Source organism: Muntiacus reevesi, chromosome 19 (assembly GCF_963930625.1).
Source record: "Muntiacus reevesi chromosome 19, mMunRee1.1, whole genome shotgun sequence".
NCBI lineage: Eukaryota > Metazoa > Chordata > Mammalia > Artiodactyla > Cervidae > Muntiacus > Muntiacus reevesi.
In genome coordinates, this window is record NC_089267.1 from 22,255,183 (window position 1) to 22,283,160 (window position 27,978).

Below are 27,978 nucleotides of genomic sequence, written 5' to 3' on the forward strand. Positions count from 1 at the left end.
AGTAAGTTATTAATTTTATAAAATCATAATTTTAGTATACTCATCTTTGTAATACTCTATGTCGGGATTGGCAAACTACAGCTCGCTGGGCAAACCAGGTCTGCTTGCTGGTTTTTGTTTTGTTTTCAAATCATCCTTTATTTACTGCTTTTTCATGCTGCTTTATTTTTTTATATTTTTCATTTATTTTTTTTTATTGAAGGACAATTGCTTTACAGAATTTTGTTGTTTTCTGTCAAACCTCACCCTGAATCAGCCATAGGTGTACATATATCCCCTCCCCTCTGAACCTCCCTCCCATCTCCCTCCCCATCCCATCCCTCTAGGTTGATACAGAGCCCCTGTTTGAGTTTCCTGAGCCATACGGCAAATTTCCGTTGGCTATCTATTTTACACATGGTAATGTAAGTTTCCATGTTATTCTTTCCATCTCACCCCCTCCCCATGTCTGTAAGTCTATTCTCTATGTCTGTTTCTCCATTGCTGCCCTGTAAGTAAATTCTTCAGTACTATTTTTCTAGATTCCATATATATGCATTAGAATACAATATTTATATTTCTCTTTCTGACTTACTTCACTCTGTATAATAAGTTCTAGGTTCATCCACGTCATTAGAACTGACTCACATGCATTCCTTTTTATGGCTGAGTAATATTCCATTGTGCATATGTACCATAACTTCTTTATCCATTCATCTGTTGATGGACATCTAGGTTGCTTCCATATTCTAGCTATTGTAAATAGTGCTGCAATGGACAATGGGATACATGTGTCTCTTTCAATTTTTATTTCCTCAGGGTATATGCCTAAGAGTGGGATTGCTGGCTCATATGGTGGTTTTATTCCTGATTTTTTAAGGAATCTCCATACTGTCTTCCATAGTGGCTGTATCCATTTACATTCCCACCAACAGTGCAAGAGTGTTCCCTTTTCTCCACACCCTTCCCAGCATTTATTGTTGGTAGACTTTTTGATGATGGTCATTCTGACTGGAGTAAGGTGATTATCTCATTGTAGCTTTGATTTGCATTTCTCTAACACTGAGTAATGTTGAGCATCTTTTCATGTGTTTGTTAGCCACCTATATGTCTTCCTTGGAGAAATGTCTGTTTAGGTCTTTTTCCCACTTTTTGATTGGGTTATTTGTTTTTCTGGTATTGAGTTGTATGAGCTGCTTGTATATTTTGGAAATTAATCCTTTGTCAGTTGTTTCATTTGCTATTATTTTCTCCCATTCTGAGGGTTGTCTTTCCCCCTTGCTTATAGTTTCCTTTTCTGTGCAAAAGCTTTTAGGTTTAATTAAATCCCACTTGTTTACTTTTGTTTTTATTTTTGTTACTCTAGGAGGTGGGTCATAGAGGATCTTGCTTTGATCTATGTCATTGAGTGTTCTGCCTATGTTTTCCTCTGAGAGTTTTACAGTTTCTGGTCTTACATTTAGGTCTTTAATCCTTTTTGAGTTTATCTTTGTGTATGGTGTTAGGAAGTGTTCCAGTTTCATTCTTATACATGTAGCTTGTCCAGTTTTCCCAGCACCATTTATTGAAGAGGTTGTCTTTACTCCATTGTACCTTCTTGCCTCCTTTGTCAAAAATAAGGTACCCAAAAGTGCATGGGTTTCTTTCTGAGCTTTTTACCTTATTTCATTGGTCTATATTTCTGTTTTTGTGCCAGTACCATACTGTCTTGATGACTGTAGCTTTGTAGTATAATCTGAAGTCAGGAAGGTTGGTTCCTCCAGCTCCATTCTTCTTTCTCAAGACTGCTTTGGCTATTCAGGATCTTTTGTGTTTCCCTATGAATTGTGAAATTTTTTATTTTAGTTCTGTGAAAAATGTCATTGGTCATTGATAGGGTTCTCATTGACTATAGATTGCATTTGGTAGTATAGTCATTTTCATAATATTGATTCTTCCTACCCAGGAACATTGAATAGCTCTCCATCTGTTTATGTCATCTTTGATTTCTTTCTTTAGTGTCTTATGATTTTCTGTGTACAGTTCTTTTGTCTCCTTAGGTAAGTTTATTCCTAGATATTTAATTCTTTTTGCTATAATGGTGAATGGGACTGATTCCTTAATTTCTCTTTCTGATTTTTCACCATTAGTACATAGACATGCAAGTAAGTTCTGTGTATTGATTTTGTATCCTGCAACTTTGCTAAATTCACTGATTAGCTCGAGTAATTTTCTGATACTATCTTTAGGGTTTACTATGTACAGTATCATGTCATTTGAAAATAGTGAGAACTTTACTTCTTTTCTGATCTGGATTCCTTGTATTTCTTTTTCTTCTCTGATTGCTGTAGCTAGGACTTCCAGAACTATGTTGAACAACAGTGGAGAAAGTGGGCTCCCTTTTCTGGTTCCTGATCTTAGGGGGAATGCTTTCAGTTTTTCACCATTGAGAATAATGTTTGCTGTAAGCTTATCATATATGGCCTTTACTATGTTGAGGTAGATTCCTTCTATGCCCATTTTTTGAAGAGTTTTAACCATAAATGGGTGCTGAATTTTGTCAAAGGCTTTTTCTGCATCTATTGAGATGATCATATAGTTTTTATCTTTCAATTTTTTAATATGGTGTATCACATTGATTGATTTGCATATATTGAAGAATCCTTGCATCCCTGGAAGAAACCCAACTTGACCATGGTGTATGAGATTTTTGATGTGTTGCTGAATCTGTTTGCTAAAATTTTGTTGAGGATTTTTGCATCTATGTTCATCAGTGATATTGGCCTGTAGTTTTCTTTTTTTGTGTTGTCTTTGCCTGGTTTTGGTATCAGGGTGATGGTGGCCTTGTAGAATGAGTTTGGAAATGTTCCTTCCTCTGCCATTTTTTGAAAGAGTTTTAGAAGGAGAGGCATTAGCTCTTCTCTGAATGTTTGTCAGAATTCCCCTGTGAAGCCATCTGGTCCTGGACTTTTGTTTTTGGAGAGTTCTTCCTGTTTTTGTAAATAAAGTTCTACTGGTACACAATCACATTCACTTGTTTACATATTATCTAAGGCTGTTTTCACACTGCAGTGATATAGGTGAATCATAATAACACTCAACTCAAACTCAATTCTGTGGTTCACTAAGCCTAATATATTACTCATTAAATCTTTATAGAAAATGTTAGGTGACCCTGTTCTGTCCCTAAACAGGAAGGTGCATAAGGCACTTCTGATGTCTAACAAATAGGAATTTCAATAGAAATTTCTATTTCAAGAAAAAGCAATTGTGTGCTTGAATTATGAGCTGAACTAACCACTTTTATCACAGACTACTGTTTTCACTTAAAAGTATGACTGACAGATTTCAAACCATCATGATTCAGACTTGGTATTCAACAGTTATTTCTCAAAAAGAAAATGAACCTGTCACTTTAAAGAAATGAATGGCAGCACTTGTTGCCATTGATAAATTTCAGTCTTTCAGTAAAAATTAGAATTTCAGAAAACTTATCTCTGCCATGGTAAGCCTGGGAACTCTCTAGTACTTCGAGACTTTTCTGATAAAATTGTTGGTGATATTAATGAGCATCATTTTCGATACTATTAAAATTAAATGTGTCAACATTTAGAAGATGTGAATAACTCACTTGAGCCAGTATTTTCCAAATGACTAGTGCGTATTACAAAATGATGCAATCAATTCATTCAAAGTACAGAGCAACAAATGCCAAGGGATTTTAATGCAACAGAGTATAGAAAGTTCACTGATGTGATTTCAGATTCAACACTGCAAATTAAATTTAAGAAATTACCACTTAGAGAGCAGGCTGGCTGGTTGGTCTAGGGGGATAGTTCTTGCCTCACGCGTGAGAGGTCCAGGGTTCAGGTCCCAGATTAGCCCTTGTATTTTTGGGCTTTCCTGGTGGCTCACTCAGATGGCAAAGAATCCTCCTCCAATGCAGGAGACCTGGGTTCAATCCCTGGTTTGGGAAGATCCCCTGGAGAAGGGCATGGCAACCCACTCCAGTATTCTTGCCTGGAGAATCCCCATGGACAAAGGAGCCTGACAGCTACAGTCCACTGGGTCGCAGGACACAACTGAGCGACTAAACAGTACAGCACCCAGCACCCATCAAAGAAGAATACCCACAATTATCTCAAAAGGTCCTCCCTTTTCCAGCTGTCTGTGTGAGGCCAGATTTTCCTCACACGCTTCAACTAAGACAATATATCCTAACAGACTGAATACAGAAACAGATACAAGTGTCCCTCTTCTACTAAGCAAAATATTAAAGAGATTTATGGAAACATAAAACAATAGCACCCTTATTTGTCTCTTGTTTTGAAAAATGATTATTCTCCCTAAAAGTCTTGTGTTAACCTGCTACTATGTTTACTATGATTATTTAAAAATGAAAAATATTTCTAACTTTTCTCAGTTTTGATTTCTAGCACAAGTAAATATCTAAAGATATAACTCACATAAACAAAAGCTTTTTGAATTCCTCAATAATTAAAGAGTACAAAAATGACCTGAGACCAGTTTAAGAGCTGCTGTTTTTTGATCCATACCTAGAAAGAGAACTGCTAGGTGGTAAAGGACATGCATATTTTACATCAGGAATGTTTTAACACAGTGATTGCACCAATCTATATTCTCTGGTGGCTCAATAGTAAAGGACATGCCTGCCAACGTAGGAGAGGTGAGTTGGATCGCTGGGTCGGGAAGATCCCGTGGAGGAGGAAATGGCAACCCACTCCAGCATTTTTGTCTGGGAAATCCCACGAACAGAGGAGAATGGTCTGGCAGGTCACAGTCCATAGGGCCACAATGAGTCGAACAGGACTTAGCGACTTAAGCATGAGTACATATTCTCACCAGTAGTTTGTATGCATTTATACTGCTCTACTGCTTCATGAAATAAAGAGTTTCCAGGCAAAGAATTTCAAAAAACTGAACAAAGACATAAAACATGCAGAAAAAAATTCCTGAAAATCATGAGAATCTAAATGCTAAATATCTATCACATTTGAATTCCTCAAAATTCAAAGTTTTAACTGAACTTGGAAAAACAAATCTGGTGTCATTCTGGTAGTTTAAAAAAATAGTTTTATTGAAGTATAATTGAGATACACAAAACTGCACGTATTTAAAGTATACTATTTGATAAGTGCTGATAAATATATGTGCCTATAAAACTATCACCATCATCAAGATGATGAGTGCATCCATCACCCTGAGGGTTTCTTCGATCAACCTAGTTTATAAATCCTCCTTCTTATCCTTCCTCACTTGCCTCCCCTGCTGTCCCCTAGCCACCACCAATTCATTTTCAGTAAATATACATTAACTTGTGTTTTCTACATTTTCTGTAAAGAAAATCATACTTTTTTCTTTGGGTGGGGATGGGGGCAGGTCTGGATTCTTTCACTCACATCATCATTTTGAGACTCATCATATTGTTGCATGTATCATTCCTTTCTATAACTGAAGTGGACTGCCTTATATGGACAGGCCAAAACTGTCTATCCATTCATCTATGGATGGACATCTGAGGTGACTCCAGTTTTAGGTCATTACAAGGAAAGCTGCTATAAACATTAGTATACAAGTATTTGTATGGACATATGCTTTAATTTCCCTTGGGTAATTGCCCAGGAGTGGAGTGTTCAAGTCATTTGGAAATAAATATTTAAGAAACTGTCAAACTACTTCCAAAATGATTGTATCATGTTACATTCCTACCAGCAGTACATGTGTGTTTCAGTTTATTTATTCTTTATCATTCTAACAGGTGTAGTATGGCATCTTATGGTGGTTTTTCTTTGCACTTCCCTGATGATTGATGATGTTGAACATGTTTTTCATGGGCTTTTCATTAGTTTACTTGCCATTGGTATATATTCTTTGCCCATTTTTATTGACTTGTTTTTACTACTGATTCTAGATAAAACTCCTTGATCAGACACATGATTTTGCAAATACTTTCTCCAGTGTACAGATTTCTTTTTCCCTCTCTTAACAGTGTCTTTCAAAGAATAGAAATTATGATGAAATCCTACTGATCAAGTTTGCCTTTCATGGATTATGCTTTTGGTGTCATATTTAAGAAATCTTTATGCTATGGTCACAAATATTTTATCCTATATTTCTTCTAGAGGCTTTATAATTTTAGGGTTTCACATTTAGGTCTGTAATACATTGTCAGTTTTCACAAAGGGTGTGAGCTATGATTATATGATCTTTTTTCTTTTTCTTTTTTTGCAGATGGACATCAGATTGTTCCAGCACTATTTGCTGAAAAAACTATTCTTTCCCCATTGTATTGCCTCTGTGCCTTTGTTAAAAATAAATTTTAATCAGATATCTTTGGTTCTATTAAACAATTATTTATTTTGTTCTGTTGATCTATCTGCCCAACTTTATACTAATATCACACTATCTTTACTGTAAATTTATATTAACTGAAATCAGGTAAAGTTACTTTTCCAATTTTGTTCTTTTCCAAAGTTGTTTTAGCTTTTTAATCTTCTGTACTTCCTTTTGAGTTTTAGACAGAGCTGATCAACTTTGACAAAAAATGTCTGTTTGGATTCTGATTTAGATCATAGTAATCTATTGATCAGTTGGGAGTGAACTGACATCTTAACAATATAGAGTTTTCCAATCCATGTATATATAGCCTGTCTCTCAATTTATTTAGATCTGCTTTAACTTCTCTCAGCAATATTTTGTAGTTTTCAGTATACAAGTCTCACACATATTTTATCAGATGCATGTCAAAATATTTCACATTTTTGATATGGTAAATGGTATTATTTTCCATTTCAATTCCTAATTGTTTGGTGACAATATTGAGAAATAATAACTTATTTTGTATTATTGGCTCTGTATCCTACAATTTTGTTAAAGTCACTTAATAGTTCTTTTTGGTAAATTTCATCACATTTTCTGCATGGGTGGTCATGTGATCTGTAATAAAAGTCAGTTTTTACTTCTTTGCAATCTCAATACCTTTTCTTCTCTTTCTTTTTAACTTGGCAGCAATAGCTAGAATCTCCAGTGTAATCTGAATAGAAATGGTAAGAGAAGATATTCCTGTCTTTTTTTCCCCTGACTTTAGAGAGAAAGCATTCAGTCTTTCACTAGTAAGCACAATGTTAGCTGTAGGTTTTTCACAAATTTCCTATGTCAGGTTGAGAAAGCTCCCTTATATTCCTAGCTTGCTGAGATTTTTTTCTTATGAATGATATTGAACTTTGTCAAATACTAATCATAATCAGTTTTCTTTTTCAGACCATATTATGGTGAATTACATTGACTAATTTTCAAATGTTAAACCAACTTTGCATTCCCAGGATAAACACCTTTCTTTGGTCATGATATTTTATCTAAATGTTGTTGGATTTGATTTGCTAAAATTTTGAAGAACTTTTACATCTATGTTCATGGGGGATATTGATCTATAGTTTTTCTTTCCTATAACATCTCTGGCAAGCTGTCTTCATAGAATGAGAAGTGTTCTCTTGTTTTCAATTTTCTAGAAGAGTCTGTGTATTCTTCTTGAAAGGGTTTGGGATTATCTCTTTTATAAGTGTTTGACAGAATCCACCAGTTAAGTCATTTTGGCCTGGAGTTTTCTTTGTTAGAAGGTTTTTAATCATGACCTCAATTTCTTTAGTAGATACAAGGTTTTTCAGGTTTTAAACTTATTTTTTAATGAGCCTGGTAGTTTGTGCTTTTTAACAAATTTCTCATCTTCATATAAGTTGCTGAATTTATTGGCATCAAGTCACAGCAGCATTCCCTTATTGTCCTTTTAACACCTACAGAATCAGTATTAATGTCATCCCCTTTCTTAATTACCTGGTATTAGTAATTTACATCTTTTCTGATCAGCCTGGGTAAAGGCATTTGAGTTGTGTCCATGTTCTCAAAAAACTAGCTCCATCTCCACCATTCAGGATCCAGCTGGGTCACAGCATCCTGTGCTATGGCATGGAGACCCTCTCATGGTTGTGAACTTGGACAATCCTAGAACTAACCGTGTTTACTTTCCATCTCTCAGGTATTTCTGTCTTTTACTGCCAAATATCCAACATATTGAAAAGAGTTATTTCATATGCTTTGTCCAGTTTCTCAGCTGTTTCAGGTAGGAGGGGAAATACCCTGCTACTCTATCTTGCCACTAAGCATAAGTGTCTCTTTTTGGTAGTCTTAAGCAATTAAAAATGTCTTAGAAAAATCTCTCTGAGGCAAGATCATATCACAAGAGAATAAAGGAAATAGATGGGATTGGGGGCGGGGGAGGAAATCTTGAACTTTTAGAAATTGTAAATGATTGTTCACTAAAAGAAGAAAATAGGAACAAACCCAGATGGCTCTCAGTTTCGGGATCACCGGCTTCTCGTTCCATGACTACCTGAGCCTCTCACCCACCTGAGCCACATGGAAAGTCAGCACATGGCAAGGTCCTTGTTACCTCTTACTTGGACCTCTAGCCTGTTCTCTGGATCATCTCCAGCCCAGCTAGATATGTCTGTGGAAAAATAACTGCCTAAGTGCACCCTTCTGGTTACAGAAGTCACCTGCTCAAAACCCCCTGGGTCCTCTTGCTGCTCATTGAATTCAATACTTCAACTCAGAAGGTCTTTCATTAGAAGGCTCAGCTCCCTCCCTAATGTCTCCTCTGCTACAAATCATGCCTCAACAATACAGCACTGAAGCCTTCCATGCTCCTCTGATGGGAAGAATGTCTCTGCCCTCACCCTTCTGACGTCTCATCTCTCAGAGCCAATCAGTACTGTGGCCTCCAGGAGGTTTTTTTCTGACATCATCCTCAAATGAAAGAGAGGCTGGATTTTTGCTTCTATGCAGAGCAGGACGAAGGACACGGGGTCTGAAGCCAGTGATCCAGTTCACAGCCTGACTCTGCTATTGATGGACAAGTTACTTTGACTACATGGTGGCTCTGTTTTTTCACCTAGAGATGAGGATAACATTAACTAGCTTACAGGACAGACACTGTCCTTTGTGCTAATCCTTTCTTTACACGTCTCTGTTGTAGTCCTTAGTTTCTAGAAATGTAGTTGTGTGTTGACATAGGGATCTGCCCCACTGAAGCTCAAGAGATCCAACAGGTAGGAATGAGGCCATATCTATATCTTTGGATCCCTGGTACCTAACACAGCCCCTAACATATAAAAGAAACTTAGTAAACAAAATGGCAGTGACTGGCTCAGCATTATCTGCCTCAATTTAAAATACTTTCATGATAAAATTGATAAGTATTAGAAGCTATTTCTTTCCATAAACCCCTAATGGACATAACTGAATCATCAAATCAGACAGAATTACTTTCTATTCCATCGTTACACATACTTTTATCAGCAGCCTACCTTTAGAAAGTATCTTTATTTCCATTTAAAAATCTCACCCTAAAAGCTAGAAAGCTACAAATAAATCAAAGGAGTTAGAACACTCTCTTCACATTATACATAAAAAAAAAAAAACACCTCAAAATGGTTTAAAGACCTAAATATAAGACATGATAACATAAAACTCTTAGAAAAGAACATAGGCAAAACATAGTCAAATACAAATCGCAACAATATTTTCCAAGATCAGGCTCCCAAGGCAAATGAAATAAAAGCAAAAAGAAACAAATGAGACCTAATCAAACGTAAAATATTTTGCATAGCAAAGGAAACCATTGACAAAATTAAGACAACCTGCAGAATGGGAGAAATATTAGCAAATAAAAAAACTGAAAAAGGATTAATCTACAAAATATAGAAGCAATTCATGCAGCTCAGTACCGGGAAAAAAACCCAATGAAAATTGGCCAAGAACCTAAATAGATATTTTCCCAAAGAAGACATACAGATGACCAAAGGCAGAGGAAAAGATGACCAAAATCTTTCATTATCAGAGAAATGCAAATCAAAACCACAATGAGGTATCACCTCACACTGGTCACCATTAAAAAGTTTATGATTAAACATTGGAGAGGTTGTGAAGGAAAGGGGACCCTGAGACACAGTCAGTGGGAATGTAAGTTGGTACAGCCACTGTGGAAAACAGAATGGAGGTTCCTTAAAGAAACTAAAAATAGAGCTACCACAGAATCCAGCAATCCCACTCCTGGATACACACCTAAAAAAAACAAAAACTCTAATTCAAAAAGATACATGCACTCCAATGTTCATCGCAGCACTATTTACAATAGCCAAGACATGGAAGCAACCCAAGTTCCTGTCAACAGAAGACTGGCTTAAGAATATGTGGGGTGTGTATATATATAAATAGGGGAATATTACTCAGATGTAAAAAAAAGAATGAAATATTTCCATTTTGCAGCAACATGGATAGGCCTAGAGAATATTTTACTGAGTGAAGACAGACAGAAAAAGGCAAATATTATATAGTATTACTTATATGGGCAGTCTAAAAACAGTACTAAAGAATCTGTATACACAACAGAAATGGATTCACAGACAGAGAAAACAAACATGGTTACCAAAGGGGAGAGGGAGGGAAAGCACGAGAAACAAACTAGAGAAGTATGGATTAACAGATACACATTACTACAGATATTCGGTTGGTGCAGTCATATTGTGGTTTTTTGCAATGTTGAACTTCACTGTTTGATACTGGAATACAATCTTAATAAATGTGGTTATGCTATACATGGTTTTAATGCACATTTCTCATTTTATGTTTTTTGCTAATGACTTATTACTTGCAGTTTATCTTATATTTATAGAAATGATGTGAGACAAAAAGCAAATTCAAGTGATTTTCTTACTTGAGTGCAAAATGGGTAATAAAGCAGCAGACACACATCAAAAATGCATTTGGCCCAGGAACTGCTAATGAATGTATAGTGCCATGGTGGCTCAACAAGTTCTGCAAAGGAGACAAGCGCTTTGAAGATGAGGAGTGTAGCAGCCAGCCATCAGAAGCTGACAGAGACCAATGGAGAGCGTCATCGAAGCTGATCCTCTTACAACGACACGAGAGATTGCTGAAGAACTCAACGTTGACCATTCTACAGTCATTTGGCATTTGAAGCAAACTGGAAAGATGAAAAGGCTTGACAAGTGGCTGGCCTCAGGAGATGATCACAAATCAAGAAAATCGTCATTTTGAAACGTCTTCTCTTATTCTACACAACAGCAAACCATTACTTGATTGGATTGTGACATGTGACAAAAAGCAGATTTTCTGTGACAACTGGTGACAATCTCAGTGGCTGGACTGATAAGAAGCTCCAAAGCCCTTCCTAAAACCAAATGTCCACCAAAAAAGTGCCATGGTCACTGTCTGGTGGTCTGTTGCCCATCTGATCCCTTACAGTTTTCTGAATCCTGGCAAAACTATTATTTTGGTATTGAGAAGTATGAGAAATATGCTCAGCATCTGAGAAGTATGCTCAGCAAACTGATGAGATGCCTGCAGCTGGCACTGGTCAACAAAAAGGGCCCTGTTTTTCTCCATGACACCACCAGACCATACTTCACACAAGCAATGCTTAAAAAGTTGAACGAATTCACCTAGGAAGTTTTGCCTCATCTGCCATATTCACCTGACCTCTCTCCAACTGACTAGCACTTTAAACATATCAACAAACTTTTGCAGAGAAAATGTTTCTACAATTAGCAGGAGGCAGAAAATGCTTTCCAAGGATTTGCTGAATCCCAAAGCATGGATTTATACACTATAGGAACAAGCAAACTTCTTTCTTGGGGGCAAAAATGTGTTGGTCGTAATGGTTCCTATTTTGATCCATAAAGACGTGTTTGAGCCTAGTTATGATGATTTAAAACTAACAGTCCAAAACCTCAATTACTTTTGCACCAACCTAAGAAAATAGATAAGCGATGAGGATTTACTGTGCAGCACAGCTTGAAATAACCTATAATGGAATGTAATCTGAAAAAAATAACTGAACTGCTTTGCTATACACCTGAAACTAATACACTACTGTAAATCACTTATACTTCAATTAAAAAAAAAAAAAAACTTCCTAAGTTCAATTACATGATTCTACCAAACCCCACTAAGAAAGCAATTTTTCGTCGACTAAATGCCAGAAAGAGGAAGAAAGACTGGTCATTATTTTATCTTATGATTATCACCTAAATTTGAGTCCCCAAAAGAAAATGAGAGGCTATAGATCAAAGTCCAGTGAGAAACTAGTATGCAGTTTTTTAAGTGCTCCTGATACATCATATCTCAGAGTATTTGCCACGTGAACTGATATATGGGCAAATTTATTAACTATAGTTCTGTTAAATTTCTTTTTTCTTCCTTCCTTTCTGCTAGTTAATGATATTAGAGTTCAGACATTTGTAAACAGAAATGAATCCTTCCAATTTGGGCAAATAGATGCTTTATCAACAAGCTGAAGACAACAGGGGGAACCATGGAAAGCACCTGGTTCAGTGATGATGCTGCTGAGCTTCTAATCAAACCTAGGAACTGCCCCCTCTCCAGGCATCTTGTTAAGGAAGACAGTAGGTAATCTTGTTAATTCTTTATTTGGGGTATTCTGCTATTTGCAGCCAAAAGCATCATAAGTGATACAACCTACAAAGAACACACCACCATAACAGGAGCCAGGCCTGTGACCTCTACAGAGCTTTCCAGCTCTAACATCCTCAGAGTATCTCACTGCTCCCAAAATCACACTGCTTCTGAACTTTTACAGAGTGTTCAACACCCCCTTAATGATTTCTCTTGAAATAAGCACCCACTGCACAGAAGCTCTGTTTCAGGTGAGGCAGTTCAAAGAATTATATTTGGGGAAGAAGAGTATCGGTATCCCACGCAGAAAGATCCTGACAATGTGCAATCATTTTATAAAATATAAATTTTGCATATAGAAGCTCTGAGGTAACATGGTGGAGATGAGACAATAATCAAAACAAAAAATGAAGGAATTGTTCAGATATTGCATGGCCATCCCTCAAATAAAAGAAGTTGAGGGGAAGTACCAGGATAACCTTGGGGAGTCTGGGTAGGGCTAGCATGTGAAACGAAACAGAAACAGTGACAGACTTTATATTTGGGGCTCCAAAATCACTGTGAATGGTGACTGCAGCCATGAAATTATAAGACACTGGCTTCATGGAAGAAAAGCTGTTGCAAAGCTAGCAGAGACATCACCTTGCCAACTAAAGTCTGTATAGTCCAAGTTATGGTTTTTCCAGTAGTCATGTATGGATGTGACAGTTGGACCATAAAGAAGGCTGAGTGAGGAAGAATTGATGGTTTTGAACTGTGGTGCTGAAGAAGACTCTTGAGACCCCCTTGGACAGCAAGGAAATCAAACCAGTCAATCCTAAAGGATCTCAACCCTGAATATTGATGCTGGAAGGATTGATGCTGAAACTCCAACACTTTGGCCACCTGATGCAAAGAGCCAACTCACTGGAAAAGATCCTGGTGTTGGGAAAGATTGAGGGCAGGAGAAGAAGGAGGTGACAGAAGATGAGATGGTTGGATGACTCAATGGACATGCGTTTGAGCAAACTTGGGGAGACAGTGAAGCACAGGGAAGTCTGGTGTGCTTCAGTCCATGGGGTCACAAGGAGTGACCCCATGTTGTCAACACAACAGAACAACAACAGTAAGGGCTTAGAGGGGAAGTCACTGTGCTCTGAGCTACATGAATGACAGCAAAGATGGAGACAGCAAGAGCAAGAAATGATGCCCTTCAAGTGTTAAGTGTAGATAGCAAGGATGAATGGAGGAGGGAGTAGAAGAATAAACATCTTCCAGCTTACAGAGATCAAAAGGGTGGTTGCTGTTGTTCAGACACACAGACATGTCCAACTCTGCGACACCATGGACTGCAGCTCACCAGGCCTCTCTGTCCCCCACCATCTCCCGAAGTTTGCCCAAGTTCATGTCCATTGCATCTGTGATGCTGTCCAGCCATCTCATCCCCTGACTCCCTCTTCTCCTGTCCGCAATCTTTCCCAGCATCAGGGACTTTTCCAAAGTGTCAGCTGCTCACACCAGAGGACCGAAATACTGGAGCTTCAGCATCAGTCCTTCCAGTGAATATTCAGGGTTGATCTCACTTAAGATTGACTGATTTGATCTCCATGCAGTCCATGGGTCTCCCAGGAGTCTTCCCCAGCACCACAGTCTGAAGGCATCAATTCTTTGGCATTCTGCTTTCTTTAGGGTCCAGCTCTCACAACTGTACATGAACATTGGGAATACCATAGCCTTGATTTTATGGACCTCTATCAGCAGAGTAATGTCTGTTTTTCAACACACTATCTACGTTTGTCACAGCTTTCCAGCTGAGAAGCAATTGTCCTCTGATTTCATGGCTGTAGTCACCATCCACAGTGATTTTGGAGCCCAAGAAGAGAAAATCTGTCACTGTTTCTACCTGTTACCCTCCTATTTGCCATGAAGTAATGGGGCCAGATGCCATGATCTTAGTTTTTTTAATATTTAGTTTTAAGCCAGCTTGTGAACTCCTCTTCTTCACCCTCATCAAGACGCTCTTTAGTTCCTCTTCCTGTCTGCCCTTAAGAGTTGGTATCATCCGCATGTCTGCGGTTGTTGACGTTTCCTCTGCCTATCTTGATTCCAGCTTGTAACTCATGTCTCATGATGTGCTCAGCATATAGGTTAAATAAACAGGGTGACAGCAGACAGCTCCTTTCTCAATCCTGAACCTATCAGTAGTTCCATACAGGGTTCTAATTGTTGCTTCTTGATCTGCATACAAGTTTCTAAGGAGACAGGTAAGATAATCTGGTATTCCCATCTCTTTAAGAGCTTTCCACAGTTTGTTATGAACCACACAAAGGCTTTAGCATAGTTGATGAAACAGAGATAGATGTTTTTCTGGAATTCTCTTGCTTTCTCTATGATCCTGCTAAAGTTGGCATTTGAATTCTGGTTACTCTTTCTAAACTCAACTTGGACATCTGGAAGTTCTTGGTTCACACTGTGCTGAAGCCTAGCATGCAAGATATTAAGGATGACCTTACTAGCATGGGATATGAGTGCAATTATCTGGTGGTTAGAACATTCTTTAGCCCTAACTTTCTTTGGAATTGAGATGAAGACTGGCCTTTTTCAGTCCTGGGCCACTGCTGGATCTTCCAGATTCACTGACATATTGAATGCAACACTTGATAGCATCATCCTTAGGATTTTGAATAGCTCTACTGGAATTATATTGCATCCACTAGCTTTATTAACAGCAGTGCTTCCTAAGGCCCACTGAGCTATGTGAATGAAAGCAAAGGAGGAGACAGCAGGAATAAGAAGTGATGCCCTTCAAGTGTTAAGTGTAGATAACAAGGATGAAGGGAGGAGGAAATAAAAGAATAAATATCTTCCAGTTTACAGAGATGAAGGGGGAGAAGTTTGTAAATGTGCCCAATATGATGAACACATGATGCAGAATAACAGGTATACCTCAAATTCTTCTTTAAATTAGAAGGTATAAAATGTAATCTTTAAAACTTTGTCTCTTAATTTAGTCAGTTTAGCTGAATAAAAACTTTATTGGGGCACTGGTGGTCCAGTGATAAAAGGCTCAGAACTTTCAATGCTGGGGACATGGGTTTGATCCCTACTTGAGGAACTAAGATTCCACATGCCATTGGTGTGGACAAGAAATAAAAACTTTCTTTCATATTTTCATATTAGTAGTATTTTCATATTACTATAGGTGAACTTTAATGTCATCTAATTTCTAAACTACTACGGGAATTTCTTTCATCTCAAAGAAAACTATGTATACTCTGCAACTTTTTGTAGTCCTTTGCAGAAACACGTACTACAGAAATCTCCTTCTTATCCTATTTGTTCCCCTATAGGATTCTACCAAATTCCAAATCAGGAGACAGAGCATACAGATAGCACAGTCAAGTCACTCACTTAAAGTTTTGGGGCCAGACCACATCCTGTTCACTACCATCTGTTATTTAAAAACTGTGTGACCTTGAGCCAAGTTGCCTCTCTTAACTGCCATTTCTGCATTACTGTGATGAGGATAATAATTGTACCTACCTGAAATCTGTTTCATTACAGTAAGTAATGCAAGCAAAATATCTTGCACAATGTGGCATCTAGAAGAATGGTACAGATGATCTTATTTGCAGAGCAGAAACAGAGACACAGAGAGAGAGAACTTCTGGGTACCAAGGGGGAAAGGGTGGAGCAGGATAAATTGGGAGATTGGACTTGGTATAAAATAGATGCTTAATGAGAACCTACAGTATAGCTCAGGGAACTCTACTCAATGTTCTGTGGTGATCTAAATGAGAAAGAAATCCAAAAAAAGAGAGGATATATGTAAACATATAGCTAATTCACTTTGCTGTACAACAGAAACACATCATAAAGCAACTATACTCCAATAAAAGTTAATGCATAAAAAACAAAAATATCAGAAAAAAAATCTAACACAGAGCCTGATCATACTATAAGGGATGGATACTTTGATAATATTTCATGCTGTGTGCTAGATACTTTGCTTGAGATGTGTGTATGTATATACACAAGATTATATATATATACACACACACAAACACATATACACCCTATTTATATATACATATACACATGTATATATTTATACACACACATACATACACATACTTTACTGTATACATATCATAGAATACACTAAAGGGATGAATATACACATACAATTATAATTAGATTCATCCTTCTGCTATCCTGATCAAAAAGGACTTCGCATAATTCATTGCATACTTCATTCATTCAACTGATTCATTCATCAACAAATATTTACTGAGTGCTTATCATGTGCCAGGCAGAGCTAAATAATGCGATGAGAAATAAGGGGACAGAGAGGGTAACCAGAAAAAGCTGCTCCGCAGAAATCACATTAGCAACCTAGATGCCGTGAGGAAGGAATGTTCTGTGCAGAACAGAGCAGATGCAAAGGCCCTGAGGTGAGAGCACGCCTGATGGATTCAAGAAATAGCAAGGAAGTCAAGGTGCCTGGGGAACAACGAGCAAGTGGCAGAGAATCCATCAGGACCAGGCAACAGAGCATCACAGGTCAACAGGAAGGACGTGGCATTTCATCAGAATGCACTGTGATGTTGCTGGAGGCTTCTAATCAGGAGAATGACATTTTCTGACACATTCTGAAGAATTACTTAGGTGGCAAGGTGGAGCCTATGTTGGGTAGAGGGAGTGGAGTTAGGGAGACACAGAAAGGAGGCTATTTTAGTAATTCAGGTGAGAGGTGATGATGAGTGTGATGATGGGGTAGAAGCAGGAAAAGAAAAGATAGCATTCCAGATAACTCAAAGGTAGAGCCACAAACATTAACAGGTGGATTTGATGGGAGGCAGGAGATAGAAGAATCAAGAATGGTAAGCTTACAGCGCCTAAACAATTGGAAGAACTGCCTCTTGTACTCTCTGGGAAAGAGAAGCTCGACAGACATATTCTTGTATTTGTGTTTATGTTTCTCTTTCTATTCACTTTCACCCGCTTTATCACTCTCCTCTTGGACTTTACTCCCATCCAAAGGGCACCCTATGCCCTGTGCAATGTTTGAGCTACATCCAACAGAAGCTCTGTTGTTTGTGGAATACATGAAAGGATGTCCCAAGTATCACACCAATCATTTAAGCATCATGGAACCTATACCCAAAAGAGTTCTTAACATGAGCTGATTTGAGATGCAGGCATAGACAAGATTTAAAATGAACATTTAAATGACTGTGATTCCTCTGACCAACTGAAGTAGACGAGGTATCAACCATGCTGCCTTCTGAATGCAGGATCATGACTGACAGAGCTGCAAAGAGCAGGACAAGTGCTCAACTGCCAGACTGCACGACTATGGACCCAGGCCCAGAGAGCAGCATTGCTTGGGACAGGGGGTGGGGAGCGGGTAAGCAGTCCATGTACCAAATACTGCATGCTCAGTTCACTCCTGCGTGTGTTAGGCACTCAGTGGTGCCTGACTCTTTGCAACCCCATGGACTAGCTCACAAGGCTCCTCTGTCCATGGGATTTTCCAGGCAAGAAGACTGGAGTGGGTTGCCATTTCCTTCTCCAGAGGATCTTCCCAACCCAGGGATCAAACCTAAGCCGACTGTGGCTCCTGAACTGTAGACAGATTCTTTACCATCTGAGCCACCAGCGAAGCCCTAGGGTAGTAGAAAATTATTAGGACAAAAATTGGAAGGTTATATTTTTTCCTTTTAAGAATCTGTACACAGCTAGTTCTGGCATTAACAATGTAACCTTGAGGTAGAAGTAATCACGTATGTCCGGCAGCCAAAACACGACATTGCTTTTTTATATGTTATCCTCCTCTTCCAATTTTTTTCTTATAAATTATCATGGGGTTCTCAAAAGAACTCTGTGCCTTAAGAATCAAATGACAATTTATATAAACAGAGAATTTTAAAAGCATACAAAAAAAGATGAGAGTAATACAGAGGTAGGAGATGACATTTGTAACAGAACCACTGAAACAGAAGATCATGGTGTTCTGGGCAATCCACAAAGAATCTCAAGCCAGTTCTCTAAGCTGGCAGTAATTGCTGCAAGGATGGCCTTTGCTGACTTTGTTGCCAGGGAGATTTTAGAAGATATGTGCAGCTTGGGTTTCTGATTTCCTGCGACGGCCACACGATGATCTACCTATGTCTAATCTTCAAATGTGCCAGGTAAACTAACTCATGCCCTATTTACATGGCGACCTTCGGTTTTGTTTTTCACAGAGCCTTGGACTAAAATCAAGCTTAAGGGGCTTACATTTTAAGTTATCCCCACACAATATGTTAAGTGTGTCTGGGGAAGAATTTGCCATGTTAGTAAATTACCATGTTCCAAACACTGATCAACTCTGCATGTCTTTTTAAATGTCTAGCCTGAGTCCTTCATGCACTAACCACAGCCCATCACTTTTTAATCCATCCTCAGAAAAGAAGAGCTGTTCCACCCTCAGTTAACTCTTTATATTCACCAACTTCTTTTGGAGCCTTCTCAAGCTATAGAGAACAGCAGCCTTGCATAGTGAGAACTCGAGCAGCAGAAATGAGGCATCAGTTTTCTGATTTCAATCAAGCTCCCCACCCACATATGTGAATCTTATGTTTCCTAAAAATAAGTAGAATCCAGAAAAGACAGCTCCTGCTGTAGACATTTAGAACTTTCCTCCTTTGCTATATCTATCTACAGTCTCGTTTCAGGGTTTCTCCCAGACGCTTAGCCATTTTTTTCATTCCAAGGCTAGTATAGGGCTGGATCTTATCTACCTACAACTCCTGTGCCTCTTCTAGGCAAAGATCCTTGGCAACAGTTCTCAGTACTATCACATCTCCTTGTTGTTGTTATTTAGTATCTAAGTCGAGTGCGACTCCTCTGTTATTTAGTATCTAAATCGTGTCCACGCTCCTCTGTCCATCGGATTTCCCAGGGAAGAATACCAGAATGGGTTGCCATTTCCTTCTCCTTGGCCTTACCCAAACTCTTAATGTTTTTTATTCCTCACAACCCTCTACAGAAATTCCTAGAGAAATGCCTCCAAAAGACTTGTCTATTTTGTTTCAAAAATACCAAGGAATAAAGTTGCAAATACAGAAATAGTATATATATCATTTAACACATAAATAATATATATTTCATACATAAATAATATATATTAATATATACTGTTTTACCTTTACTGCAGTAAGAGGGGGAAAAAAGTATTTAAGTGAAATGAAGGGAATATTTAGACCTCTCCTTCATGTATATATTTAATCCCTAGGGGATAAAGGGAAGTGAAAGTGAAAGTGAAGTCGCTCAGTCATGTCCGAATCTTTGCGACCCCATGGACTGCAGCCCACCAGGTTTCTCTGTCCATGGGATTTTCTAGGCAAGAAGACTGGAGTGGGTTGCCATTCCCTTCTCCGGGGGATCTTCCCAACCCAGGGATTGAACCCAGGTCTCCTGCATTGTAGGCAGACGCTTTACCATCTGAGCCACCAGGGAAGTCCAAAGATAAGGGAAAAGCTGAAAAAAGGTTTTATTATTGCTCTAGAGACACGGAAGAGAAGCTGTTGGGACTACAGATATGGACGAGTAACTACAGGAAGATGAAAGATGCTCAGAAAATCAGACATAACAGATGGCAGCAGCAGAAAGGTAAACCAGTTTGTCAACTCCTGATACTCCAGATACAAACTCTTTAGAGCTGTCCATGTGTAGTGTTTTGAGTGCACTCTGCAGACAAGCAACCTCAGAAATCTAGGATATTGAAGCCCTTGGTTTTGCTGTTACATTTTCCAAACTTCATTCTTCCAAGTTCTGCCCATCTCCTTTCCCACTTTTCAGGCTCACCACTAAGAACCAGGATTTGTGTGTGTTTTCTTAAGTTCCCTGGTGTCTCGGTCGAGAAGAAGTGTTTTAGTCTTGGCACTCCTGGCATTTGGCGCCAGATCAATTCTTGGTTGTAGGAGCCATCCTATGCACTGAAGAATGTTTAGCATTCTCCTCCCCACCCCACCCCCCTACCAAGCCAAGACAGTCAAACACATCTTCAGACATTATTAAGTTCCCCCATGGGGCATTTCCCCCAAGTAAGAACTGCTTGTCTGGAGTAAGAATCTGGAGATCTCGAGAGCTGAAGTCAAGCTAGATGAGGTCCCCAGGGAAGCAGTCCCAGCCTGTAACCAGTATCTTCTCCAGCTATAGTCATGGACAAAGGACAACACAGAATGAATAACAGGCTATAAGAACTGAAAAATACACCGAGGGCATGTGCTTTTGTAACCAAAGATTTACACAAAAGGAACTCTCACACATAATCGAGGACAGCAGCTCCAAGCTTTCAAAAGTGTATGACTGTAATGATTTTAAAGTTTACAGTTGTACTTAGAATCAGGAACACATGCAGTTGAGGGATTGAAATTACCATTTTCATCAATCAAAAAAATGGTTTAACAACATGTGCAATTTCACATCATTCAACCTAACCATTTCCTTCTGTAGGAACAGTGGGTCCCCACACAAACCTATACAATGATTCTACTCCTGCTGCCCCTTCATCTCAAGGTCCCCAGGCACCACTGACTCGTATTTTCATTTTCACCAAGTACGGTCTCCATCTCTGATGAGGTTTCCCACCTTTCCAGACCCTGTGGAAAAATGCACTGCCTCACAGCTCTTCTAAGACCCAGCGGTCCAGTATCTGAGAGACATGTCTGTTTCCTGTTTCTCTTCAGCTCTCTTCTCCCATTGATCTAGATCCCCAAGATAAACACAAATCATAGATCTTGGTACCCACATAAGTCCACTTCAGAATTATCTATAGTTGACAAAATGACAAAGATGACTAGCCAGCAAAAGAAAAAGGCAAAAGAAAAAGCTCAAAGAACAGATGAGGAAAGAGAAAGAACCGAACTTGCTGGAAGTTAAGAGCACTAGAGAACACAGGTAACTGAAGCTGAGTACGGTGAGGAGCAATTCTGTATCGTGGATGAGAGCACGGGTTGAGATGCAGGCCAGAGGGTTATTCATTAAGCAGCAATCAACTCTGCACATGATAATTTGTACTGAAGATGACTCAGCGTGCTCTGCCATTCCTACCGAGTGTTCTGAAACGGGGAGTGATGCCAGTAATCCTGACTCAAAGCCAGTGTGCAGAAACGCAGGAACCAACCTTCCAGCTCTCTGGGACAGAGCTCCCATGATCAAGTCACAGAAGCGGGGGGCAACACGCACTTGGGAATGTTCTTTGGAGTCACAGGATAATGAAAGCTCCCTCAAATTCTGCTGAACCCCTCTGAAGCTCCCTTCCGTTGGTGGCCTGACAATCTCTGCATTCTCTCCTCCACCTGGGAGAACTGATGAGTCCTCCCTCCTTCCTACAGCCACACCTGAGTCTGGGCTCTCATGCCCCCAGGCCTCTCCACTCACTCATCTCTCTATTCTTTCCTTCAGATCCCCTCCTCTGTATCTTCTAAGTACAAGATCAGCATAACCCCTCTCAGAGGATGAAGAAACAAGCAATCCCTCTCCTGACCCTGGGTTATACTCTAGATTTCCTGAACTCGCACCTTCTCTCTCACCATTTCTTCAATCAAGCCTCTGGAATCCACTAGAACTCAAGCACAGGAGCCTCTACAAAACGACAATCGCCTCCCATCATGCTACTAAATCTGCTCTGGGGTCAGCAGTGGTGCCTAAGCTGCCAAAACCAATGCACATCCTCTAGTTCCCATTCTATTCCATTCCACGTGCCACTGAATAATTTTTTTCCAAAAATCTGTTTTTAAAGTCATTATGTGGGATTTAGGGAAACCACCCATTTCTGGTCCTTTTCTTTTCCTTTTTAAAAATTTCTTTTAAATAAGAGCATAATTATTGTACAATACTGTGATGGGTTTTGTCATACATCAACATGAATCAGCATTAGATATGCATATGTCCCCTCCCTCTGGAACCCTCCTCAAACTTCCCTCCCCATCCCAACCCTCTAGGTTGTCACACAGCACCAGCGTTGGGCTCTCTGCATCGCAGAGTAAATTCCCACTGGCTATCTATTTTACATATGGTAATATATATGTTTCAAAGCTATTCTCTTATATCATCCCACTCTCTTCTTTCCCTACTAAGTCCAAAATGTCAGTGTCTCCTTTGCTGCCCTGCAAGCAGAATCATCAGTACGGTCTTTCTAGACTCCATATACGTGCGTTAATATACGATATTTGTCTTTCTCTTTCTGACTGACTGCACTCTGTATAACAGGCTCCAGGCTCATCCACATCATTAGAACTGACTCAAATGCATTCCTTTTTATAGCGTTACTCAGCTGTTACTCAGCTATTTCTTCTGGCCCTTTCCATTTTTTAAAAAAAATTAATTTATTTTAATGGCAGGCAAATTACTTCACAATATTGCGGTGGCTTTTGCTGTACATTGACATGAATCAGCCACAGGTGTACATGTGTTCCCCCATCCCAAAACCCCCTCCCACCTCCCTCCCCACCCCATCCCTCTTGGCTGTCCCAGTGCACTGGCTCTGAGTGCCCTGTTTCACGCCTCGAACTAGGACTGGCGATCTAGTTCACATATGATAATATACATGTTTCAATGCTACTCTTTCAAATCATCCCACCCTCGCCTTCTCCCACAGAGTCCAAAAGTCTGTCCTTTATATTTGTGTCTCTTCTGCTGTCTGGCATATAGGGTCATCATTACTATCTTTCTAAATTCCATACAGATGCATTAATATACTGTATTGGTGTTTTCCTTTCTGACTTATTTCACTCCGTATAGTAGGCTCCAATTTCAGTCACCTCATTAGAACTGACTCAAATGCATTCTTTTAAATAGCTGAGTAATATTCCATTGTGTACATGTACCACAACTTTCTTATCCATTCATCTGCTGATGGACATCTAGGTTGCTTCCATGTTCTGGCTATTGTAAACAGTGCTGTGATGAACACTGGGGTGCACATGTCTCTTTCAATTCTGGTTTCCTCGGTGTGTATGCCCAGCAGTGGGATTGCTGGTTCATATGGCAGCTCTATTTCCAGTTTTTTAAGGAATCTCCACACTGTTCTCCATAGTGGTTGTACTAGTTTGCATTCCCACCAACAGTGTAAGAGGGTTCCCTTTTCTCCACACCCTCTCCAGCATTTATTGTTTGTAGACTTTTTGATAGCAGCCATTCTGACTGGCATGAGACGGTACCTCACTGTGGTTTTGATTTGCATTTCTCTGATAATGAGTGAGGGTGAGCATCTTTTCTTGTGTTTGTTCAGTTCAGTTCAGTCACTCAGTCATGTCCGACTCTTCACAACCCCATCAATCACAGCACGCCAGGCCTCCCTGTCCATCACCAACTCCCGGACTCCACCCAAGCCCATGTCCATTGTGTCAGTGATGCCATCCAACCATCTCATCCTCTACCGTCCCCTTCTCCTCCTGTCAATCCCTCCCAGCATCAGGGTCTTTTCAAATGGGCCAGCTCTTTGCATCAGGTGGCCAAAGTATTGGAGTTTCAGCTTCAACATCAGGCCCTCCAATGAACACCCAGGACTGATCTCCTTTAGGATGGACTGGTTGGATCTCCTTGCAGTCCAAGGGACTCTCAGGAGTCTTCTGCAACACCACAGTTTAAAAGCATCAATTCTTTGGCACTCAGCCTTCTTTATAGTCCAACTCTCACATCCATACACGACCACTGGAAAAGTCATCTGTATGTCTTCTTTGGAGAAATCTGGCCCGTTTCTTATCTTTACCTTTCCTTCTCAGTCTCCATTACTTCTTCCTCCAACCCCTTAAACACTGGATATTCCTAACATTACCTTTCTTTTCACAGTCAAGACTCTCTTTGAAACACTCTCTTCCATGCCTGTACTTCTGCTAGACCTGGATAATCTGAAATGGACCAACATGACACAAATCATTACCTTTTCTTCAAACCTACTTTGCCTCACCCAGACAATGGGGCCACCATCCACAAGGCACCTCACTTTCTAGCTCAGCATCCTCTTTGTCTTCTCTGCTGTCTTTTGTATTTAATTACCAAGTCATACAGATCCTCCTGCCTACATCTCTCTGAAACTGTCTTTCTGCTCTGCTTAATCATCTTATTATCTTCTACTAGGATCACTCTCACAATCACCTCCTAACTTGTTTCCTTCTCCTTTTCTTGTTTGATTTTTAATCAGCTCTCAAAAGTGTATTTCTAAATACAAAAGTGATCATGTTATCCTACTGATGAATAGCTTCATATAATACTGTCCTTTTCAACCTGGGTTCCCCAATATCCTAGAGTAGCCACTGTATATAACAAATTAACAGCTCTTGCGTGGATATGGAACACTGTTAGTTATAAACCACCACTGGGAGAATTGAGGAAAGAAGTCACTTAAATCATGTTCTCTGTTCTGTGGTTCAGATGAGTCACCCCAGTTGAGAAAGACTAACACAGACCTCCCCCTGCCTGACTTCCATCAAGTCCTGCTACTTCTTCACACCCACCTGCCTCCAAACAGGACTCCCCACGCTCCTGCACACCCATGTGCATTTGTACATGTGGTTCCCTGGCCTAATATTCTCTTCTTGCACTTGATCACTCAAGGGCTCCAAAGCATCCTGGGTGTTCACGTAATGCTTTATCAGTTTCCTTGGACTCTGCAAAACACAGTCCTTTCCACTCTGGACACATCTTTCGAGCTCATCTCATAATACTATGTAGGTAATTCACATATCTGTAGGCTTTATGAGGATGGGAACTCAGTTTCACCAGCAAAATCCCTGAAACAGTGGATATGCCATAAAATTTTTGAAGAGAATGATAGTAACTTTTCTTCTTCCATAATCCTGCAGTAGTAACTCCAATTCTTGGGGCTCTATTCACTCATTAAGAAAATAAAAATTATGAAACATCACACTGACATTAATCACAAGAAACTCTCAAGTCAAGATGTAAAGATTCCTCTTTCTTAAAGGATGAGAATGAGGGGGAAAGCCATGATGACTACTGATACAATGAGCTGCACTAAGATCTATAATTCCTTCCCAGAAGATAACCAACATGTGACCAAAAAAACCTAGAAGGACGATGAGAAATATCCATGAAGACCTTGTTAAAATTCTTTAAAAAAAAATTTTTTTTTTAATACCATATTTATTTGCTGCTCTAAATTCCTAGTAGACAAAGGAACCACATTTGTCCCTTAGTGTATAAACAAGGCAAAAAATGATTGGGTGCCTCAGACCCAACATTTACGCATCAGAGAAAGATGTATTAAACAATAAGGGCTGGAACACACCCCACATGGACAAAGTTGCCTGGCTGTGCCCTTAGAATATGACTGATGAAACCCTTCTGCGCCTTCCACAGGCACAGTGGGGGTACCAGCTTGGAAGTTCAGGCGTCCTTCCACATGAGGAGACATCTCATTTCTGGCAAAGGGCAGGAGTGGGAGGAGCAATGCCTAATGTGTTGTTTGGCACAGACTAAGAAAGAATCGAGGAAGTCATAATTTCTTTGATTTTCCCTGTCCAAAACATTCACCTCTTTGTGATTCCAGAGAATTAAAGTGAGGTTCAACACCAAGAGGGATCATCTCTAACTTTGTTAACTGCTTAACTTCTTATTCAGCCATCCTTGAACTAAATTAGAATTGGGAGGCCTGGCATCTCTCTTTCCTGATCAGAGCACTAAGTGTAGCAAATGTCCTCAAGCCTTTTATTCTATCCACTCTTCCCAATTTCATTGTAAACACCACCTACCAACCCTTCAGAACCTGGTCTTCTGAGATAATTCTACTGAGTAGATTCCTATCCTTCCTGCCCTCTCTACATTCAACAAGACTGAGGTTCTCAAAATCATCTCTTTCAGCTGATTCTTCTCTTAAAAGAAACCTCTGAGCCATGATATAATGACTCCTCTTTCTTAAAGGAAGAAGAGACGGAGGGGGAAAACCATAATGATTATTGTTACAATAAACATCAATTTCAAGGGTCTATCACATAAAATCCAGTCATTTTTTATCTCAAATTCAAGGTCCCACCAAATGAATTTCTTCATCTGTGCTTTTATCTCTTTTTTCTATCCCACTTTTTGCCTTCAACATCTAACTCAATTTATTTATGTTTATTGCTTATTGACGGTCTTATCCACCTTTAAGGTAAACTCTACCAGGGAAGTATTTTCATCTACTTGGTTCACTGATGCACCCCCAAGTATACAGAACAGGACCTGGTGAATAGGAGACCTATCCACTGATATTTATTGCTAAACTGGCATGTACCCTGCCCTTATCTCAACTGCCCAGGTCTAGCCTTCCTTCATATCATATAGCCAGCCCTGATTTTTTTCTCAAAATTTTATCTGGGTTCTTCCTGTACCAGGCCTGCAAAACAGACAAAATTAGATGTAGTCTCTCAGGTGTAAGCTGGCTCCTTAGTTAAGCACTATTTTTATTACATCAAATATTCTTCAGAATAGGTTGGTCATATTTACCTAATAAAATTCACCACTTTGTTTTTTTAAGAGTTACTGGCCTCGGAGGTATTTAACAACAACCAGGGAGTAGACTGTAATGAATTTATTGAAATTTAAATATTAAAGAATCTCTTTTGACAAATTCAGCAGATTACTTAAATTGAGAGCTCAATTTTGGCCTAGGCCACTATATGGGGGTAAAAATCACTCTCATACTTTACTTTTTATTTAATACTCTGTTATTATCTAGGCAACCTAGAGGAATTTCAAGTATAATATACAGAGCTTAAATATACCTTAGGCCAGTGGCTACTTCCACTTGGATTACTGGGATCATACAACAGATGGCACTAAATGTATCAATTCTAATTTCAGTTAGTACAACTTAAATTTTTCTTCAATGCTGTTTCATACAAAGGTACAACTGAGTAAAGAAGGGATGAAAGTAAAGTTGATATCAACTCCTAACATGTTTGTTTAAAAAAAAAACAAAACAGTTTGAGAGTCTATTGATAATTGACTAGTTCTGCTAATTAACAATAATGAAGGAGGACTTTCCCTAGTGGTCCAGGACTAAGACTCTGAACTTTCAAAGGAGGGTCTTGGGTCTGATCCCTGGTCAGGAAACTAGATCCCACATGCTGCAACTACGAGTCTGTATGCTGCAACGAAAGATCCCACGTGCTGCAACCAACAGCCGGCACAGTCAAATAAATAAGTATTTTTTAAAAAAATAATAATGATGGGCTTCAAATCCATTTAGACCCTTTTGGTCTTTGCTTTAAGAAAAAGTTATGTCCACTAGGTTTTGGCTTTCTTAGAAAATAATTTTTACACAAAAATTTAAGCCCTTATGATAAGGGTCCAGTTTATCAAGTTTTTGTAGTTAGAAATGGACATGATACAAAATTTAACATGATTGGGTAGACTGCAGTTAGCCAGGAATTCTATGCCTCACTGAAGCTCTTCAAGCTCATCCTAGGGTTGATGAACTCTAACAATGTAGGCAGAGTAAGGGGTGTGGGGTTTTGGGGTTAGTCACTCATTTGC

At 39.2% G+C, this 27,978-nt stretch overlaps 1 protein-coding gene and 1 non-coding gene across 2 annotated transcripts in view; both read right to left on the reverse strand.

Moving 5' to 3' along the window:
- The window catches only part of SNAP91 (synaptosome associated protein 91), a 150,193-nt gene that overhangs the window by 99,425 nt on the left and 22,790 nt on the right, over positions 1-27,978 (reverse strand). The window lies entirely within an intron of this gene.
- On the reverse strand, positions 19,882-19,953 carry TRNAC-ACA (transfer RNA cysteine (anticodon ACA)). Its single transcript has one exon. It is a non-coding gene; the product is annotated as a tRNA-Cys (tRNA).